The sequence below is a fragment of the Balaenoptera borealis genome, assembly GCF_965194805.1.
Source record: "Balaenoptera borealis genome assembly, chromosome: X".
NCBI classification, from domain to species: Eukaryota; Metazoa; Chordata; class Mammalia; order Artiodactyla; family Balaenopteridae; genus Balaenoptera; species Balaenoptera borealis.
The window spans coordinates 7,169,922-7,187,465 of record NC_138881.1 but is presented as its reverse complement, the minus strand read 5'-3'; the positions used below and the strand labels follow the sequence as shown (position 1 = coordinate 7,187,465).

General features: G+C 50.0%; 1 protein-coding gene across 5 annotated transcripts in view; it reads right to left on the bottom strand.

Moving 5' to 3' along the window:
* Positions 1-3,083, bottom strand: part of TBL1X (transducin beta like 1 X-linked) — a 236,742-nt gene extending 233,659 nt beyond the window's left edge. For 2 of the 5 annotated variants that reach the window (XM_082375728.1, XM_082375732.1), the window contains exon 1: positions 1,957-2,113. The gene's annotated coding sequence lies outside the window, so the exon portion shown is untranslated. Of the gene's footprint in view, positions 1-1,956; positions 2,121-3,063 lie in introns of those variants that run through there. The other 3 variants (XM_082375729.1, XM_082375730.1, XM_082375731.1) reach the window with 3 other exon arrangements.
* Positions 3,084-17,544: the final 14,461 nt, after the last annotated feature.

Below are 17,544 nucleotides of genomic sequence, written 5' to 3'. Positions count from 1 at the left end.
AGAACAACAGGGTGGGCCCTTTCACTAGTTCAGGCCAAACGGGGACAAAGGCTGCTTTTCTAGCAAAGCGTTAGGTGTCCTGATGGAGCTGGACTCGGGCTCTATTCCCCTTTCTGCTGGCTAGCGCTGAAACCCTCCTAACAGCTCACCCAGGTAGACTCATGATGCCATCACACAGATGAGAAAACTGAGACTCCCATGGTTAAAGGTGAGATTCGAGACCAACTAGGATACCACACACTTCATTTAAACACCCAAACTTTCAGGAGGGGTGAGCTTTGGGAGATTTAAGGGTCAAGGTGTGAAATTTAAATGAGGGGTGTTGACAATTCCTGGAGTGACTTAAGCCCTGGACAGAAGCACAAGAAGAGCCAACCTCAGAAGATCCAATGACACACACCCTGCTGTGCACAACACCAAATCAACACCTGAAGTCTCCATTTTCGTCCCACAGGTGTGTGTTCCCTTCAGGTCTAGAATATCCTTAAGGGGCTATCTTAATAAGTGGGTCAAGTGATGCACTTCAACTTTCATCCCTGGATTCATCATCCAGCTGGGGGGTTTTCCACGAAAATCTGCCGTACGTTTGAGATATTAACATCCCTAAACATAAAAGAGTCATCTTCACGTCTCAACTGTTCCATACTCAACATTCGCGCCCCCCTCCCACCCATCGCGTCTTTCCTAGGAATGACTAGTCGTAAACTTTTCATAAAATCGTCCTGGGCAATTTCCTACACCGAGGCCACCGTTCAGGACGGAAGAGTGGCGCTCCCCTCCCCCTCCCAGGCTGGAGTCCCGCCCCTCCCCTTTCAGGTTAACCCAGGGACCCAGGCGGCGCGCCTGGAGAGAAAAACATCCAGCAGTCAGGTCAAACCACATGTGACAAAGCAAAGCAGAAACCGTGGCACAAGGAATAGGGCATGGGTTTCTGTTTCTTTTGGGGTTCTGCTCTACAACATTAGCGACAGAAAAGAAAGAAGGAAAAAAAAAAAACACCCCACCTCCGACTCTAACTTTGTGGAATTTCCAAAGCGAGGGGCTCGGAGAATGCGACGCCGTGCTAAGAACGAGCCCCGGCGCGGGCCTCACCGCGCACGGACAGCGCACGTGAAGGGCAGGCCCTAACCCAGCGCCCGCGGGCCTCTGGCAGCCCCCAACTGTCAAGGACCCGGCGACCTCCGGCGACCCCCGAAGGCGCGCCCCACCCCGTTCCGAACACCGGCCCCCGTGGGCAAGGTCCCCCTGGGGAGCAGCGCCCAGGACGCGAATCTGGGGGCACCCCTCCCCCCAGCCCGGGAGCAACAGGTCTGCAGCCTCCCCAGGCCGCGCTCCGCAGACCCGGCCCGACCAGGGACGCCCCCCGTCCGCCGAAGTCGCCCCCAGCCCGCACTCCTCGCCAGGGCTGGGGAGCTCCCGACTTCCTTGACAGTTTCTGCGGCTCATGAACTGAGCCGCCCAGGGCCCGCGCCGCCGCGCTTCCAGCCGGCCCGGGGCTGGCCGGCCCGCGCCCGGGGATGAATGGGGCTCCCCTCCCCCCACGGGGGATCCCGCGGCGGCGCAGGTCCGTCCAGCCAACCCCGGGTTGGGCAGACAAAGGGGCACCGGGGGACAAATCGAGCGCTTCCCCAAACTTGCCGGCCGCCTCCCCCTCCCCGAAACAAAGGAGCCCCCCAGCCTCCGCCCGCCCCCAACGCGCCGGCACTTTGGGGAGCAGCCAAAACGGGGTATTGTGCAGCCTGCAGGGAGCGCGCCGCACCCCAGCCCAAGCCCGAGAGACACTTGGGGACCTGCCCCTCCAAAGCCCCGGAGGCGGACGGAGCGTGCGGGCGCCCCAGGCCGCCGGCCTGACCCCGGAGGGAGGGAACCGCCGGCCCCCACGCGGGACAAGTTGGCGCCCCCCCCCCGCCCCACCCCGCGCCCGGCCGGCCGGCCGGCCGAGCCCCGCGCACTCACCTCGCCGCGAGCAGCGCAACTTGCGGCGGCGCCGCCGCCCCGAACCTCCCTCCGGCCGGCCGTCGCCGAGCCCGGGCCGTGCCGCGGCCGAGGAGGGCCCGGCACCCGGAGCAGCCGCGCGCCGCCCCCGGGCCGCCCCCGCCCCGCCGCAGCCGAGTCCCCGAGAGGCGCGGGCGCTGGAAAGTTTCGGATGCCGAATGGCGGCCGAGGGCGCTGCGGCGGCGGCGGCGGCGGCGGGGCGGGGGCGCTGGCGGCACCTCGCTCCCGAGCGCAGAGAGTGCGGGGGGGTGGGGGGGGCTGGGGCGGGAGCGGTGGCGGCGGCAGAGGGCGGGACGGCAGGAGGGACCGGCACGGGCAGTGACCTCCGGAGGGAGCGGCCGCCAGCGCGCCGACCCCGGCCGGGAGGACTGCCAGGGAGGCCGCCTCCGCCGCCGGGCCGGCCCCTCCCCCCACGGCCCCCAGCCCGCACCCTCCCCCACCGCCGGGGAACAGGAGCCCGGGTCCCCCCCCCGACACCCCCCCACACGCCCGGGGGGGAGGGGCGCGTCCCAAGCCGGTCCCTCCCCCACGGAGGGTGAGGCCACCAGGCCTGCCCTCCCCCACAGCCAAGAGGGGGAGAGTCCGCCCCCAACACAGCCCCTCCCCCAGGGCTCCAGGGAAGACTCGCGTCCCGAGCCGCCCCGTCCCCACGGCGGGGGAACCTGCAACCCTCCCCCGTCCCTCACCCCTGACTCTGCTCTCCCCGCCGCGCCCGGGGTGGCTGAAGGGAACCCGGGTCTCCCTAGTGTATCCGAACCCCGTCCCTTCCTCGTGGCCTCCATGCGGGCGGAAGGAGACGCAGGCCTGTGCCCACCCCGTCCCAGGCCCGGACCCAGCCAGGAGGGGACAGGAGCCCGGTCACCAGCACCGCGGTTTCCAGGGGAGGGGGGAACCGGGCCACCGCTCTGTTACCCTCCCCCACCTCCAAGAAGCAGCCGCCCAGCTGCCCTAGCAGAACCCCTGCAACCTGCCTGAGGACGCCGCTCCCTCAAAATCGGCGGCCGGGAGGGCACCCCAATGGTCTCCTCCCCTCCCCGGAAAAGTGGGGGCCCAGGGGGGAGCCTCGACCTTTGCAAAATGCCTCCAGCGAAGAGCCGGCAGTGCGTGGGGCGAAAGAAACTCGGGCCCAGCGGGGTGGAGGCTCCCGGCGGGGGCAGGGGGAAGAAGCCGGGCCCTCGGGCCTTCTCACCCCCGCCCCCGCCCGGAGGCGTCGGGCCTCGGGCCCCGGCCAAGTGCTAAGGTTGCCGCAGCTCGCTCGGCCCAGCTCTGGTGAACCCGAGGCCCCAGCGCTCCTGCCTCCCCTCCTGCTTGGCGACAACTGCCCCCCACTCGAGGCCTGAGTTCACTTAAACAAACATCTGCACCCACCCGCCGGCACCTTGGGTGTCTGCTTTGCCGAATATTTTAGAATAAGTTTGCCCCTCCCTTTGGCGTATACGGAGTTCGCCCCAAGAGCCCAGTACACACTCAGCGTTTTACACTGGAACCTCACTTGCTCCTTGCTGGGACACCGGGCCATTTGCTGTACTGGTTGTGCGGAGAGGGGGCCCGAAGTGAGTGTTTAAGGGGCTGGTCCTCCATCAAAAAGGCAGACTAAAAATTATGCTGCCAAATATTGCTGTGAAACGTCAGTGATGTAAAACGACGGTTGCTGCACATTATTATTAGAGCACATCAATAAAAGATACACTTACACAGTCTCCATAATTGTGAATCAGCAGAATAGATTTTGCCTTATTTTGTATCAGTTGCCATTCAAGGCCCCCCAAAAGGACGTGGTGGGACCTTCCCTTGAGCTTGCCCGTCGTTGCTCCCGGGATCCCTGGGCTTGTGAGGACTGATGCTGAGGTATTAACAGGCAATCGAAAAACCAGGGGGCAACAGAAAACCCAAGCGAGCTCCTGATGCAACCCTGCCCGGGTTACACGTGCTTCCCTTCCCCCACCGCCTGCTGATGGGAGCGCTGCGTTTTTTCCGCCTGTAGGGTCACATTGTGGTTGATTGATTCTCCTTTCGCCTTGCTCAGTCATTCAGATTTGGAAAGTAAATAACAAGTTGACATCATTACAGCTCTCGGCTTTACTGGGACACGGCCCCCGGCTACCGCACACTCTCGAGTAGCCGCGCAGCCAAACTGGCCCTCTGGCTTGCCAGCCGTGCTTGTCGTTAGCCGCTTGGAAATTCCGAACTGAACACGATGAAAAGGTTCCTTGGTATGTTTTGATTACTTGGCAGACGCCAATCATTTAAAGTATGAGAAAGTGGTGTAAATCCTCGCTTCCAAACTAGAACCCGGTGTGACCACTTTTTTTACAGCTGGTCTTCCGTAGCTAACAATGCGAGGGAGCTTGGAATCCATCTTGCCTGTTTGATCGTGTCCCAATAATCCCAACGATCTTCTTGAAAGTAAGGAGTCGAGCACTTTTATCACAGACTCCTAGGAGCCCCCAGGGACTCTGTAAGACCTCAGACAGGAAACGCGACCCCCTACATTTATCCTAACAACACCGAGAAATTCCACCTTCTGAATGCTAGACGGTTGGTAGGAACGTATTAAATTAGACTATTTTATTTAATCTGTTTTGCAAATTTTTCGAATGGTGTAAGAAAAGAGGAGAAAAAGCACATTAAAGTAGAGCAGGAAAGGAGCTAGTGCGTTCTGACAAAAGTATAAAGGTTAATTTGGAGGCCGTGAGCAGCAATGATCTACACAGGTATCCACTGCACAATATCTATATTCCAAACAAGTATTTTTGGTTGCCGACTGCAGGGGGCTGGAATACAAGAATCCGCTCGCAACAAACGCTATCAGTATTCCCCCTAAACAGTAGCCAAATGTTTAATAAAAGGCAGCAGGAACCCACACAAATATAGTCAACTACTTTTTGACAAAAGAGCAAAGGTATTTCAATGGAGAAAGAATATCCTTTTTAACAAATGGTGCTGGAACAACAGACATCCATAGACAAAACAAACAAAAAAATTAATCTAGCCCAGACCTCAAGGCTTTTCACAGAAACTAACTTAAAATTGATCATGGGCCTAAAAGTAAAAAGCAAAAACATAAAACTCCTAGAAGATAATGTAGGAGAAAATCTAGACGACCTTGGGTTTAGCAGTGAGTTTTTAGATACAACACCAAAAACATGATCGGTGAAAAAAAAAAACTGATGAATTGGACTTACTGAAATTAAAAACTTCTGCTCTGCAAAAGACACTGTTAATGAAAAGACAAACCACAGACTGGGAGATATATTTGCAAAATCCATATCTGATAAAGGATTATATCCAAAATATGCAAAGAACTCTCAAAACTCAACAATAAGAAAACAATACAGAATAAAAATGGGCAAAAGATCTGGAAAAAAAAAACTCACCAAAGAGATATACAGATGGCAAACAAGCATATGAAAAGATGCAGAATATCACATATCACAATGAAAACGCACATTAAGACAAAATATGGGGTATTCCCTGGCAATTCAGGGGTTAGGACTTGGCGCTTTCATTGCCGGGGCTGTGTTCTGTCCCTGGTCTTGGGACTAAGATCCCACAAGCCACGCAGCTCGGCAAAAAATCAAATGCTAACAGGGTGCTGAGCAACAGGAACTCTTCTGCGTTGCTGGTGGGAATGCGAAACGTAAGACCACTTTGGAAGACAGTTTGGCAGTCTCTTACAAAGCAAAACATACGATCCAGCAACCATGCTCCTAGGTGTTTACCCAACTAAGTTGAAAACTTATGTCTACACAAAAACCCACACAGGAATGTTCAGCAGTTTTACTCACCAAACACCGAAAGCAACCAAGATGGTCCTCAGTAGGTGAATGGATAAACAAACTGTGGCACATCCATACAATAGAATATCATTCTGCAATAAAAGAAATGAGCTATCAAGGCATGGGAAGACAAGGAGGAACTTTAAATGCCTATCACTAAGTGAAAGAGGCCAATCTGAAAAGTCTACATACTGTATGAGTCCAACTCTACGGCATTCTAGAAAAGGCAAAACTGAAAAGATCAGTGGTTGCCAGGGGTTCTGGGGATGGGAACGAAGGGACAAATACGGGGAACACAAGGGATTTTTCAGGGCAGTCAATGGATTCTGCATGATACTGTAGTGGCAGATACATGACATTTTGCATTTGTCCAAACAGGTAGACCTGTACAGAAACGGAAGTGAACTCTAATGTCAGCTGTGGATTTTATCAATATTGATTCATTCATTGTAACAAATGTACTACTGTTACACAAAAGATGTTAACACTGGAAATGGTGTGTGGGAGGAGGAAAATTGGGAACTCTCTGTACTATGTGCTAAACCGTTCTGTACATCTAAAACTGCTCTTTAAAAAAAAGTCTATTATTTAAAAAAAAAAAAAAGACAGTAGGAAGAGGTGTTAAACTTCTCGTGAGAATTACTGCCCAGTTTTCATGGAATCCAATATGTAATTTCATCGAGGCCCATCTAACACATAGGCCAATATTTGTTTGCATGACTGGCCTACTCAGAAAGGCCTGAGAGTCCAGGATTCGTGTGCTCCATGCCACAGTGACCTCTCGGTGATGTTTGCAGAGCATGTCTCAGCTTTGAGGAAGCATCTGCCACAAGCTTCTCTTATGAAACAAAGAAGAGGGGTGTGCTCGCCAACTTCACTTACAACCCTCTGGCCGAGGTTTGCTTTGGGGCTTGCTTCTAATTTTCCTCAGGGAGACTGGAACCGAAACTACAAAGGGAGATGGTTGTATCAGGTGGTAGCACGTGGTGAACGCACTTGGAGAAGTAAACAGGAGTGAGGACAGAGATTTCCATCACCTGCCTGCCGTGGATGTGGATGTGAGATGAGGTGGGTGGTCGCCCCTTCTGCTCCCCTTGACCTGGGTAGGCATCCAGTCTTTTTTTCAAGATAGGATGAATTGTGTCTCCCGCCTCAAATTCATATGTTGAAGTCCTAACCCCCAGCACCTTAGCATGCGACTGTTTTTGGAAAGACAGCCTTTAAAGTAGTAAATAAATCAAGAGCAGTCATTAGGGTGACCCTTCCTTATCCAATCTGACTGGTGTCCTTATAAGAAGAGGAGACTGGGACACAGACATGCACAGAGGGAAGACCGTGTGAAGACACAGCAAGGAGGGAGGACTCGGGAGAAACCCACCCTGCCGACACTTTGACTTGAACTTCCAGCCTCCAAGACTGTGAGAAAATAAATTTCTGTTTGTTTGTTATTCTTTTTGGCTACGCCGAGTGAAGGACCTTAGCCCCCCCGATCAGGGATCGAACCCGTGCCACCTGCATTGGGAGTGCAGAGTCTTAACCGCTGGACCGCCAGGGAAGTCCTAATAAATTTCTGTTATTTAAACCACCCAATCTTCGGTGCTTTGTTATGGCAGCACGAGCAGACAAATGCATGTGAGTTATTGCTGTTTTTTTTCTATTTGGAATGTCACATTCAGTTCACATCCTTTGAATACTGAAAACACCTCGCATTGGGCATGGGGGTATTCGTGCACAGTGTCGAATTTGATCCTCCCAGTAATACTGGAGGGCAGGGATTTTTATCTCCAATGCTCAGAGTAAAAGACTTGGCCCAAGAGGTTAAAGGATTGAGAGGAGGGGGTTTGTAAGCACTTCTACGCCCCAGACCATCTTTGGCAAGTTACTGACTATATTGATTACCACTGCATAAATACATAAAATAATATACATAAGATTACAAGGAAACTCGATTCTGTAAAAATATGGTTAAATTAAAAAAAGGAATTCCAATGTCATAATACATGTGTTTCTTTCTCAGTACTTCCAATCATAAGCTCTAGAGGTGGTACTAATAACTTCTGTCATTTCAAAGTAGTGGTGGGTACAAATAAAATCTGCTTCAACTCTAACCTGCTCTGAAAATACATCAGACTTCTCTTGGCGACAAATTGGTAACAAATCAAAGATACAGTTAATGCTACTGTCATCTCTTCTATAGTCATAGTTGTCAGAAATGCTCAGTTTGGGTTAACTGCAGAGGTTTTCCCCATCCATGTTCATGGACCCCCTGCAATCTCTCCCTGGGACCTTCCTGCCAAGGGAGGAAGTGCAAGCTGCATCCCATGACTCTCTATGGCCCTTCTGCCTACCTAGACTCATCCATGCCACCACCATGGACCCCCTCCCATGGTTCATGGGCCGGGACCCTAGAGTGAGATGACTTTAAGGGGATGCCAAAAACTTACTCATCCAGATAAGTAATACGTGCTTCCCTGGTGGCGCAGTGGTTGAGAATCTGCCTGCCAATGCAGGGGGACACGGGTTCGAGCCCTGGTCTGGGAAGATCCCACATGCCGCGGAGCAACTAGGCCCGTGAGCCACAATTGCTGAGCCTGCGCGTCTGGAGCCTGTGCTCCGCAACAAGAGAGGCCGCGATAGTGAGAGGCCCGCGCACCGCGATGAAGAGTGGACCCCACTTGCCACAACTAGAGAAAGCCCTCGCACAGAAACGAAGACTCAACACAGTCATAAATAAATAAATAAAAATTTAAAAATAAATAAAGCAAATAATTTTTTAAAAAAGATAAATAATATTATAACGCCGTATTTTAAGACTCTAAATTAATGCCAAAAAAATGCCTCCCTGATGAGCAAAATATCAAAAGGTGTTATAAAGACAGGTTCTGGGAAGGAGTAATTAACAAGACAGGCAAAATTCCCTGCCCTGATGGAGATTCTGTGCTAGGACAGGAGGTGGCAGAGGACAGCTCCGATACCTGTTTTTGCACAGCCTGCAAGCTAAGGATACGTTTTTTTAAAGACTAGGGAAAAAAATCAAAAGAATAATGATACTTTGTGAGATGGAAATTGTGTAAAATTTGCATTTCAGTGTCCGTATAAATAAAGTTTTATTGCAACACAAACATGCCTACTCCTTTCCAGCTTACAGCGCTGTAATAGCAGAGCGAAGTGGCCCACGAAGCGGGAATAACGTTGACTTTTTGGCCTAGAAACCCTTGTTTCTAGGAGACTGAAGGACTCAAGGTTGCTAACCTCTTCCTAGGAAAATTGTTTTCTTTATTATAGTGTGTTTTCAAAAACTTTCCAGAAAAAGTTAAATTAAGGAACACCCTTTTTTTACATATTTAAGAAAAAGGAGGAGGAAAATGATGGTGGAAAAGAAGCAGAGGGTGTCTTTAGGAACCAAGCCCATCCTGTTTGTGGGTGGGGACGGATCTTAGAAGAGCAGAAATGCCTGGGGACAGCCCCCCACTCAAAGTGGGTAGGGGCCATCTAAAGGACTCAGCAAAATTAAATGTATCTTGATAGGAGCAGATGCCGGTGAGCAAAGGAAGAACCGAGCTGACAGGAGCTGTATGTCTTTCCTATGTGACAAAGTTTTCTTATAGTTTTCTAAACGTTTTCAAAGACAACCTCACCCATTGTCGTAGCAACCTATGTTGTGACTGGGGAGATACAATTGCCATCATACTCATTGTACAGGGGAGGAAAGTTGAATCTCACAGAGGTTAGTGGCTGTATCAGTTTCCTCTTGCTGCTGTAACAAATTACCACACACTTAGTGGCTTAAGAAAAACTTATTATCTGACCATTCTGGAGGCCAGAAGTCCCACATGGGTCTCACTGGGCTAATTAATATTGAGTTGTTGGCAGGACTGATTCTTTCCAGAGGCTCCAGGGGAGAATCTGTTTCCTTGCCTTTCGCAGTGTCTAGAGCCCAAATTCCTCGGCATGTGACCTCCTTCTGGTCCTGTCCTTCTCACAATCCCCAGCTGCTCTTCCGCTGCCCCGCCCCCTTCCAATTTCAAAGATCCTGGTGATTAGATTAGGCTAAACTGTCTAATCCAGTCTAAACTCTCCATTGCAAGATTCTAAATTTAGCCACATCTGCAAAGTCCCTTTTGCCACAGAAGGTGGCATTTTCACAGGTTTCAGGGCATTCAAGTGTAGACACCCTTAGAGGACCATATTCTGCTTTCCAGAGTGGCCCAACTCCTCTGATTCCAAAGCCGATGGCCTTCCTAACACAAACCACGTTGCCTCTCCATCCGTGAATAATTTCACAGCCCACCCACCCAGCAACAACCAGAACAGCAACAGAAAAGGCTGCTGCACATGATGGGTAAGAGTTCCGATTTCCCCCAAATAATACGTGGCTGTTACAGTTACAAAATAGCAGGAGATTATAATTTTCAAAAGGCCGTTCCTCCACCCTCTCTCTTTTGGTAACCATATTTCATTATAAGACATTATGTGTTTTTTTTCCCCTCCCTTTGTTTCCACTTCTGCATTTAGTGTTTAAAACTCGCAGTGGAGAACAAGCCTGGGAGAGAAGATGATTTTATAAATAGTTGCCGCACAAAAATCATCTCCCACGTAGTCAAGCTCAACACCACATTGACAAAGAAAATCCAGCAGGTTCAAGAAAAGCACAGGTGAAACTACATGGAGGTGGAACATTTGCATTTTTCTCCGGTGCCTTTGTCAGAAGGCCTCTTTGATGTTGTTTTTACGAAATGAACAGCCACCCGATAAGATCGTACATATATACGTCATGTGCACAGACAACCCAGCCATCACCTCCTCCTTAGCCACCTAAGAGAAGTGAAAATGTAGGTTCACACAAAAACCTCTACACGCGTAGGTTGGTTTATAGTTGCCAAAGCCTGGAAACAACCCAGATGTCCTTCGGCAGGGGAAGGGATAAGCTCACTGCGGTATATGCATGTGTTGGAGCACTAATGCACCCCAGAAAGGAACAGCTTTGGCCTGTGCCACAACGTGGATGAATCTCAGCTGTAAACTGAGACGTGAGAGAAGCCAGACTCAAAGGGCGACATTCTCTAGGATTCCATTTATCCGGTGTTCTGGAAAATGCAAAACCACTGGGACCGAAAACAGATCATTGGTTGCCAGCATTGGGCATCGGGAAAGAGGTGGACGACAGAGGCCCACGGGGATGCTTTGGGGGGGTGACCCAGCGGTTTTGTATCTTGATTTGCGTGCCGTCACATGACTGTAAGTGTTGGTCAGAATTCGTAGAACTGTATTCTAAAAGGGTGGACTTTATGTAAATGACACCTCAGTAAACTTGACTTCAAAAAAAAAAAAGAAAAGAAAACCCAGCAGATTCAAGGAACGCACCATAAAACTCAAAGGAATTTGAACACAGGGCTTTTCTCTAGTACCTGTGTAAGAAACGTTTTTTGTTTGCTGTTATTTTCACTAGATCGAGGACATTTACTAAGATCAGATATATGTCATCTGTGATTCTTAAAATGTCTGTCAGGGAGAGAGGGAGGGAAAGAACATCTTAATATATTTTTGAGATAGTAATGGGAATCGGTCACATTTCTAGAAATAACTGTTTTGGATCAAACCCTCCCCAGTCACAGAAGCCCACAGTGGTACACTGCCGTCTAGTCGCTCGGGTATGGGGCTGACTTGTGCAGTCAGTGGGTTTCTAAGGCATGGTCTGAGCCGTGGCTAAGAGCACAGAAGTGCTCTTCTAGCTTTCCGTATTTTTATGGAAAGAGGACAAAGATAGACGTGATGGCCACTAAATAAATGATTCTAAACAAATGATCACAACTACTAAATACATGATTTCTAGCTTAAATATGATTCTTGTTTTAAGATATATTAATGTCTGTTGAAACATTATAGGCAAAGAAACGTAAATAAAAACTTGAGCGTGTCCAAAACCCCATAAGCCCGGTCTAATCATGAGAAAAACAGGAGACAAACCCAAATTGAAGGACATTCTATAAAATACGTGACCAGCATTCCTCAAAACTGTCAAGGTCGTCAAAAATAAGGAAGGATGGCGACCCTGTCACATCCCAGAGGCACGTAAGGAGACAACTAAACTCTGTCCTGGGACAGAAAAGAACATTAGTGGAGAGATTGGGGAAATCCAAATATAGTCTGGACTCTAGTTCATAGTATTGGACCAAGGTTGACTTGTTAGTTGTGAGAAAAGCATGAATATGGGGAAATTGGATGAGGGGGTAGACGGAGCTCTCAGCCTTAAGTCTGTGTCACTCTACAAGTACTCTAAAATTGTTAAAGTTTGCTTCAACAAATCAGAATGCTCTATTTCAGTTGACTTGACAGATGACTATTTTTAAATATAAAACACTTCTACTTGTACACACAGACACAATCCCATTTTGAAGAAACGGAAAATGAAAGGACTTGAGGATAGTACTGGCCTCTGGGGAAGAGACAGGAACAACATTTTATATAAAAATTTCAAGCCATACAGACAGAGGATATATACATGCGTGTAGTTCATGTATATTTAAAGGCAAGTGAAAATTAATAGGAGGCAGGAGACTCTACTTCTCCCACTTTCCCTGCACCTACTTGGTTCCTGCCCTGCCTGCACCCCAGCCTGTGCTGTTCCCTAAATTTTCCCAGCTTGCTCCTGCCCCTGTACCCACTGTTTCTTTGGCCAACACTGTTACCCCAGGCCCCCTCACTGCACTAAGGGCTCTGTCAGGATGTGGGACCCCCGCCCCCCATCAATCTGTCTTTCATGAGCCAACACGCTGATGTTTATTTGTTTTCGTTGGCTTTTCTACCAACTAGGATAAGAGCTCCGTGGAGGAGAGGAAGATTAGGACAGAGGGATAAGAAAGGAAGGCAGGTGTCATGGTCTTTTGTTGTCTCAACTTCGCATATCACACTGTTGGCAGTTATTCAATCAGACACTGTGTCTATTTGCTAGGGCTGTTGTAACAAAGTACCGTATACCGGGTGGCTTAAAACAATACAAATTTACTTTTTCACAGTCCTGGAGGCCAGAAGTCCAAAATCAAGGTATTGAGAGGAACATGTTCCCATGGAAGGCTCTAGGGGAAAACGCTTCCTCGTCTGTTCCGGTTATTGGTGGAATCTGACAATCCTTAGTGTTCGTTAGCTTGGAGCTGCATCATTCCAATCTCTGCCTCCATCTTCACATGGCTGTGTGTGTGTGTGTGTGTGTGTGTGTGTGTGTGTGTCTAAACTTCCCTGGATTTAGGACCTACCCCAAGAAGCTGTATTTAGGACCTACCTTAATCCATTATGACCTCATCTTAATTTGATTCTACCTGCAAAGACCCTATGTCCAGATAAGATCACTTTCACAGGTACCAGGGGTTGGGATTTTAACATATCTTTTTTGGATGGGACACAATTTAACCCACTGCTAACACTATCATAGGTATTGCTGTAGAGGTATTTTGTAAATGTGATTAAGACCCATCATCATTAGACTTTGAATGAGGGAGATTACGCCGGATAATCTGGGTGGGTCTCATGCGGTCAGGTAAAAGGCCTGCTGCGCTGGGCTGAGGTTTCTATGAAAAAGAAGAAGTTTCTTTTGGGGACGGCAGTTTCCGTCAGTTCCCAAGGACATTCCAGCCTGCCCTTCCTAACTGCAGGCCCTACAGATGTCGGCCTTGCCTACCCCTCCCACACAATGGCATAAGCCAATCTTGGCAGCAAATCTCCTAGCATGTGTCTTCTACCGGTTCTGTTTCTCTGGCTGAACCGCAACTGCTACATCCAGATTGAAGAACTGCGTTGAATTTATCAGACATATATATACACATAGAATCACAAAGCAGAATATCTTTTTTATTTGCTACAGTAAATTGCATGAAAATGTTTACGCTATGCCTTGAATATAATCCAAAATACTGCGGATGAAAACACTAAGTCATTTATAAAGAGAACTAGAAATAATCCTCAAAGCTAAAACGCGAAAGCGCTGGGGAAATGACTTTTCAAACGCTGTAACGTATTTCTGAGCCACTAGGTTCAGATCTCATATAACCTTATACCTTAAAGATCAAATTATCATCTTGGTTCTGCCTCAACAATATTTCAGGGTTTTCCTGCAGCCGCCCCAGGATATGAATGCCCACTGGGACTGGTTGGCAATAGTGGCCAGGAACTAGAGGTTTTCCAAAGAAGAAAGTTGATGAGACCCCGAGAGAGGGGCAAAAAGGAGGAGGGTGAGTTAGGGGTTTCAAGCAGTCTGAAATCAAGGGAAGGCCAAACCAAGAAATCACATGCTGTGTGATTCCATTTATATGGTGGATCAATCTGCGAGGGCTGCCATAATAAAGCACCACAGACTGGGTGACTCCAACTGCAGACATCTACTGTCCCCGGGTCCTGGAGGCTGCAGTCTGAGATCCAGGCATGGGCAGGGCTGGTTCCTCCTGAGGTGAGGCCTCTCTCCTGGGCATGTGGACGGCCGTCTCCTCCCTGTGTCCTCATGTGGTCATCCCTCTGTGTGTGTCTGTGTCCTGATTGCCTCTTCTTACAGAGGACACCAGTCCTATGGGATCAGGGCCCACCCTAGTGACCTCACTGTACCTTCATCCCCTCTTTAAAGACCTCATCTCCAAATCTGGTTACATTCTGAGATACTAGGAATTAAAGATTTCAACATGTGAATTTTGAGGGATGCAATCCAGCCTGCAACATATGGAATGTCCAGAACAGGCAAATCCATAGAGACAGAAAGCAGATTAGTGGCTGCCAGGGGCTGGGGGACTGCGGGGCATGGAGTGACTGCTAAGGGGCACAGAGTCTCTTTTTTTTTTTTTTTTTTTAATTGGAGTACAGTTTATTTACAATGTTGTGCTAGCTTCAGGTATACAAGCATAGTGATTCTTTTTTTTTTTTTTTCAGAGTTTCCTTTTGAAGTGAGGAAAATGTTCTGGGACTAGACAGCGATGGCACAACCCTATGAGTATATGAAAAACCACTGAATTGCACACTTTGAAAGGATGAATTTAATGGTACATGAATGATAGCTCAATAAAGTTGTAATAAACAAACAAAAAACCCAAGGGTACAAAGAGGAAGGGAGTTAAAAGTGGCATCACGTATAAAGGATTTGAGGAGAATATAGAGGTTTTCTTTTCACGACTTGCCCTTACTGTGTTTTTGGACAAAGACTTATTACCCCCAGCCCCTCTAGGATACATGACAATAAGTCAGATGACTGGGCCTCCCTGGTGGCGCAGTGGTTGAGAATCTACGTGCCAATGTAGGGGACACGGGTTCGAGCTCTGCCCCAGGAAGATCCCACATGCCACAGAGCAACTAAGCCCGTGCGCCACAACTACTGAGCCTGCGTGCCGCAACTACTGAGCCCACGTGCCTAGAGCCAGTGCTCCGCAACAAGAGAAGCCGCCACAATGAGAAGCCCACGCACCGCAGCGAAGAGTAGCCCCCCTCGCCGCAACTAGAGAAAGCCCGTGCGCAACAACGAAGACCCAACACAGCCAAAAATAAAAATAATTGATTAATTAATTTTTAAGAAAAAGAAAGAAAGAAAGAAAGAAAAGAATCCTCCTGCCAATGCAGGGGACATGGGTTCGAGCCCTGGTTTGGGAAGATCCCACATGCTGCGGAGCAACTTTGCCCATGCGTCACAACTACTGAAGCCCACGCGCCTAAAGCCCATGCTCTGCAACCAAGAGAAGTCACCGCGCTGAGAAGCCCATGCACCGCAACGAAGAGTAGCCCCTGCTCACTGCAACTAGAGAAAGCCCGTGCTCAGCAACAAAGACCCAACGCAGCCAAAAATTAAAAATTAATTAATTAATTAAGAAAAGAATGCCAAATGCTTTAAGGGAAAAAAAAAATTAAAAAAAAAAAAAAGAAAGAAATTAGAGGACTTCTGGTCCCTTTCAGTAGCGCCTACAACCTCTGCAAATGCGCCCCTAGATCAGCGCCGCTTGAACGCCACTGAGCACTCACGTCACCTGGGACACCTTGTCACACTGCGGACTTGGGGTCCACTGGGCTGGGCTGGGGCCCAAGTCTCTGCATTTCTCACCAGCTTCCAGCTGGCGCTGATGCGGCAGGTCCACGGACCTCACTCCGAGTAGCAGGGACCCGGGTTTCTCCATCTCGGCACTCGGTTATCCTTTGGGGCCTGATCCTGCTTCGTCGGGGAAGTGCCCTCTGCGCCGGAGGGTGTTGGGCAGCATGCCTGGTCTCCACCTACGTGACGTCAGTAGCACCCCTCCCTCCAAACTGTCTTCGTTCACTGACAAGTGTCCCTAGGCAGTGGGGGACAGAACTGCTCTAGTTGGAAACCCCTAGTCTAGAAAAAGCGTTTAAAAATGAGTAAGACACAGCTTTGACTTGGAGCGGGGTTGCTTATCCTTGGCAGGGCTGACATCTGGGGCCAGATCATCCTTTGGTGTAGGGGGACACCCCGAGCCTTGCAGGGTGTCTAATCGCACCCCTGGTCTCTACTCCCTAGATGCCAGTAATCCCTCCCCCTCCACCCAGCTGTAATGATCCAAACTGTCTCCAGGCCTTGCCCGACACCCCCGGGGCACCGTCGCCCCACTTAGCCACTGCCCTGGACGCGGGCTGGCCGTGGGACCTCCTTTGCTGTGTTACCCGGGCTCCCTATCTCCTTGTCCACCAGGGAAACTCTCTCTTTGCTTTGTGGATTCCAGGGGCCGTTTTGTCACATACATAGATACATAAAGTACATATTAAAAAATGTGTATGTGTGTATATACATACGTACCTGACCTTCTCATGAGACGGAGCTGCCCAGAGCACATGCATCACTGCCGCTCCTCCAGCTGGGTCAGGCAGCCCTCCAGGGGTCTGTGTGGTCCTCCTCAGCCTCGGAGCTGGACCTGTCACTTCTCCCAGCTGCGCTGGCTGCTAGTGGGTTTATCCGGCGTTTTTCACTTTTCTTCTATGGGCAGCCCCAGGTGGGTGGGTGGTTGTGTGTGTGTGTGTGTGTGAGGCTGTGGGTGAGCCTCGGAGGCCTAACTTCCTGGTACATTTTAGTCCAGCTGCACCTCGGCAAGAATGACCCACGGAGGAGGCGGCTGCCTTTCCGACGAAAACCCCCAGAAGCTGGCGACGACATCAAGACCACGGGGGGCTCTGGGACTCGCCGCACACAGACCGCAGCACACTTGGGGGTGTAGGCGTCTCTTAGATTCCATCTTGCCTCTCACGTGTGCTTTGTCATTGTTTGGAAGTCAAATGAACCCCCCCAAAATTACGCGCAAATTGACTGCCAGAATGGCCAAACTGTCCACGGGCCGTCCGCTTAGTAAAAGCCGTGATAAGATTGGGCTTCTCTGAGTCGCTGTTCTGGAACGAGGCTGCGTCTGCCACGCTGACGTGTGACATCTGTCGTGGAGGGGACCTATGAGAATCGACGGCCTCTGCAGGATCTGGGGGGGCTCTGATCCTCCTTGAGACTAGGACCCTGTGCCCATAGGATGACTGGCCAGTAGCACTGTGTCCTGGGAATCTTCCTCCCTCCCACAAGGCCACCCCACGTGCAGTGCGGGGGACCCCAAAATCAACCCCGCTTTTCCTCACGACCCCCTCCATTCCCTCAGAGCAAGCCCAGCGTGCTTTGATGACATCATTCCAAAGTGGGTTCTTGGCAGTCCTGAGAGCAGGAGGGTGTCGTGGTCAAGAGCAGAGCTGGAGACAGATAAACACGCACAGGTCCTGGCACCGCTCCTCAGAGCCACGTGGCCTTGAGCGAGTTACC